Source organism: Populus euphratica, unplaced genomic scaffold, assembly GCF_000495115.2.
Source record: "Populus euphratica unplaced genomic scaffold, PopEup_1.0 scaffold2803.1, whole genome shotgun sequence".
In the NCBI taxonomy this organism is placed as follows: domain Eukaryota; kingdom Viridiplantae; phylum Streptophyta; class Magnoliopsida; order Malpighiales; family Salicaceae; genus Populus; species Populus euphratica.
In genome coordinates this window covers 1-4,304 of record NW_011502646.1, presented here as the reverse complement: position 1 = coordinate 4,304, position 4,304 = coordinate 1, and the positions used below count along the sequence as shown (strand labels likewise).

Here is a 4,304-nt window from a genome sequence, read left to right as displayed (position 1 = left end):
CCTCCTCTGGGGAAGTTGCCATCTCTTGAAGAATTAACCGTAGGTGACATGGAACGCGTGCGGAGGGTGGGGCGTGAATTCTTGGGATTGGGAGTTGATGGGGAGGATGGTGAGGATAGTGACATTAGTATTGGAGAAAAGACATCATCATCATCGTCAAATACTATTAATGCATTCCCCAAGTTGAAAAGTCTTTCCTTTTGGAGAATGGGACAGTGGGAAGAGTGGGAAGGAGGAGAAGGAGGAAATGAAGATAAAACAAACATCTTCCATTCAATCATAATGCCATCTCTTCGTTCCTTGAGAATTATGGAGTGCCCAAAACTGAAAGCACTTCCGGATTACATGCTCCAGTCAACAACTCTAGAGCAACTGGTAATCTATAACAGCCCAATTATAGGAGCGCAATTCAAAGCGGGAGGAGAGGGCTGGCCCAACGCCTCTCATACCCCAAACATCAGAAGGATTAGATGAGGTAAAGTGTTCTTTTATAATTAAATCTAACGTCACATTCTTTTGTATCTATATATTTATTTAATAGTAGAAAAGGGTAGCACTTTTATGTATAATTTTAGGAAACTGATCTTCAACTTAATTTCTCCTCTTAATTGGCAGGAGCTTCCTTGGTATTTGCAAGGTTTACGACGACAATAGATAAATGGCTGCAGGTAACTTCTGCATATATAATTAGGAACTAACTTCCTCTTTTATTTATTTATTTGTTTGTTTGTTTTGGGTGTTCCTATTGGATTAATTGCCTATATTAGTATATATATCCATTAAGAAGACAATATCTTCATCTAATCTAACAAGAACGAACGTGTGGTTTTACTGTATAATTAATTTTAATAAGAGAATAATAGCTTCGATCGATGAATTAAGAGCATATATCATCCATCAATTTCCTATTGCAGGCGCCCGACAACAGGGGGAAAAGAAATAATCACAGCGCTCAAATCCGGAGGAGGAGAAGGAAATGTGTATATATCCTTTAATTAATTAATTAATTATATTGTTTCTGACTTTGCTTCTTTTTATTTCTTTACTTATTGTTTCTTATAATAGTTTGACTATTATCTGTACATTAAAAAAAAACAAAATTGTTACCTTAGCATGTAAATTAATAATAGTGTTTCCGTGATTGCCCCGTGGTTTTTCCCCTCATCTTGAGAGGGTTTTCCACGTAAAATTATCGTTTCCTTCCCCTTCTTCTATCTTTTTTCTCTCTTTTTATTATTCTTTTATTAATTTTTTTCTTCCTGCTCTGCTGTTCCTTACAGTAAACATGACTTTCAACAGCATTTTCTTAAAAAATGTTGTTAATTGTTATCAATTTCACATTTTCTTCATTTCATTTTGATTTTTTATTTTAAAAATTATATAAAAAAATTAAAAACAAGAAGATAGGATGCAGAGTTTGACGAGGGATCTTTTGTACAAAACATACCATTAAATCAACTATAATCAAGGATAATCTAAGAATTATTTAATTATTTTTATGTTATAAATATTTTTTTTGTAAATTAAGAGTATTAAATTATAATTAATTTGCAACAAGATAGAATCCCAAGCATATTGGATTTTTTTTGGACGGGAAGGAGTCCCATGCAACTGGGATATATATGGTGTTATAAGAAAAATTATTTTTTAAATTAATTTCAGTTTTAATCAGAAAAAATTAAAGTTTAGATTTAATTATATAAACATTAAAATTTAATTATCATTAGAGATTTAATTAAAAAAATCAAAACTAATGATCAAATTAAAAGAGGCATATGAATATAAAAACTGAAATTTACTGAATTAAATATCAAATTAAAAAAATAAAAAATATATTAGTCAATTAAAGGTTAAAATACATAAATTTAAAACTAATGATCTAAATAAAAAAATAGCCAACTTTAGAGTTGATATTTAAGCTTGACATAAATGAAATTAAATTAGTTTTTAAAATTAAAATCTCAATTTAAAAGTCTGATTTACATGCCATCTTTGTCATGCAAGAGATCAAACAGAAGTAATGATAATAAAATGGGAGTGAATATACAATGGCATTGGAGTGAATTTGATAACACCAAGGGTGGCTTTTTCTCAGGATTCCAAAACATCCATACCCATGCTAACCAAACTCAATCCTTTGCTATAATAGCCAGTGAAAGTGAAGGGGAAAAAAAATACAGAGCATTTGGCTTCCTTAGTTGGCTTTGGAGAAGGTGTGAGAGAGAGCTGGGCACAGGGTTGTTCGCGCGAAGAATAAAAGAATTGTTGGCTGCTAAACGGAAAACATCAAAGCAGAGAGAGAGAGAGAGAGAGAGAGATGAACCACTATAAACGGCTGCAATAGGAGTGATGAGGAGGAGAAGGGTTTGCTATGGAAGCTTTGGCGCTGGTTGGGGATTGGTTTTGGTGTCGACCTAGAGGTCATTAATCACTGCTTCTTGTTTATCAATTTGTTATTTTTTTTCTGAACTTGAGAGAATTTGTTTGGTTCAAAATGAAATAAGTAGAACTCGTAAATTGGTTAGCTTAGGGTAGAAAGAACAATCTGGGTTGAATCAGTATCATTTACTTTGTCGATCAGCTATATTAGATAGTTAAAAAATTAGGTTTTTTCTGTAGGGTAGGAAGAACAATCTGGGGTGTATCATTTCAATGTATCTTACTTGAAAATTGGCAGGCAATCAACTTTATTTGGTTTTTGTACCAGTTACTTGCAAAAAGATAATAAGCTTCCAATATTGAGCTTAAAGAAGACTGTAGCAGATGAAGCAGGGGCAATCTTACAGGACAAACTGAGGCAGCTGTCTCCTGCAACCTAGGATTTTCAGAATCTCAGCACGCTTTCTGTTAGGTTTCAGAATTTTTAGCTTTGTGTAAATACACTGCTGTGTAAAACTACATCAGATGTGACGTTACTGTTCACCAAAATTTCTTGTTTTTCAGTGAGGAGTGGATAAGTTTTCTAAATTCAAATTAATTAGAATATGGTGAAAATACTGAGAAGTTAGTAATGCTGCTTGTCGTCAATCTTGTCAGTAAGGAGATCATTGAGGTATCCTCCCTGTTTAATCATTTGAAGGCATGTTGATCCGTTTAATGATCCTTTTGTTTCAGATTAAGTCTTATAACCAACAGCGGTGCCAGGAATTTTTCTTGTGAGATTACGAGCAATTTTCACTAGCAAAAAGTAGGCCAGCGACTTGCATCAATACATATCAATTTTCACATGATCCGAAATAAAATTTTAATTCAAATTTAAAGTATATAAAATTAAAAAAATAAAAATAAAAATAAATTATATTATTGAAGTTGCACCTTTCTATATTTTGTAGAATAAAATTCATCAATGATTGAATTTAAATCAGTATCTTCATTAAGCTCTTGTTCAATGTAAATCATCATAAAATATGCTAAAAACTCATCTTTTATTTTATGACAAAACACAGTATTAATATGTTTTATTGTTGAAAATGCTCGCTTTATGGTGGCAATAAAAACAAATAAAGTTAAAATAAAATAAATCAACTTGTCACTCAAATAATAGTATTGTGACTTACTTATTTTAATTAATTATCGATATAATTTGGAAATGGTAGATATATTCTAAAAATTATTATGATGAATCATACCAATCTAATAATATTTTATTCGAGATCTCAAATAATACATTTCCTGTTCATTGAAATCTCATGATAAAATTTCTTAGCAAGCTTGCAAATAGCATCAATTGTAAATGATTTAAAGTTAATCTTAAGTTCTAAAATAAAGTTAAGTACAAAGATTTTCATTGTCCCATCACTAAATCTAAAATTTAATTATTCATATTAAAAAATATGTTATTGAGTTAAATATATTATAATGATAAGATTGGTAAACTGTCATGGTTTTTGATATCGATAAAAATGACTTGTAATCTTTTTATACGAAGCATTTATATGTGGTATGTCAATTTGATATTGTGTGCAAATAGATTATATATATGCAAGGAGAAAATCAAATCCAACATCTCTTAAATTCAAATCAATGTTTTATTAGTTGGTAAAAAATAAAATATAATTAAATTAATTTTTGAGTTCACAAGTAGGAGTTCTCTATCTTTTTTAAGAAGACAATATTTTCTTTTTATCTAATAAAAGATAGACTATTCATATCTAAACTTCATGAAAAATATTTAATTTTCTTAATTAGGATTTCACTAGTATCTTATTTAGGTTATTTGCTAATAATAATTTTATCTTCCCGATTAATATTTATCTTTCCTATTTTATATGAGAATTTATTGTAAAAGCTCATAAATTACCGTA

The 4,304-nt window shown here is 30.1% G+C and overlaps 2 long non-coding RNA genes across 2 annotated transcripts; both read left to right on the top strand.

Annotated features, from left to right (window-relative positions):
• Window positions 1-6: 6 nt before the first annotated feature.
• Window positions 7-974, top strand: LOC105119355 (uncharacterized). The gene is made up of 3 exons (XR_841123.1): window positions 7-475; window positions 616-668; window positions 915-974. It is a non-coding gene; the product is annotated as an uncharacterized LOC105119355 (long non-coding RNA).
• A 1,016-nt stretch (window positions 975-1,990) lies between these two features.
• LOC105119354 (uncharacterized) lies at window positions 1,991-2,967 on the top strand. The gene is made up of 2 exons (XR_841122.1): window positions 1,991-2,420; window positions 2,678-2,967. It is a non-coding gene; the product is annotated as an uncharacterized LOC105119354 (long non-coding RNA).
• Window positions 2,968-4,304: the final 1,337 nt, after the last annotated feature.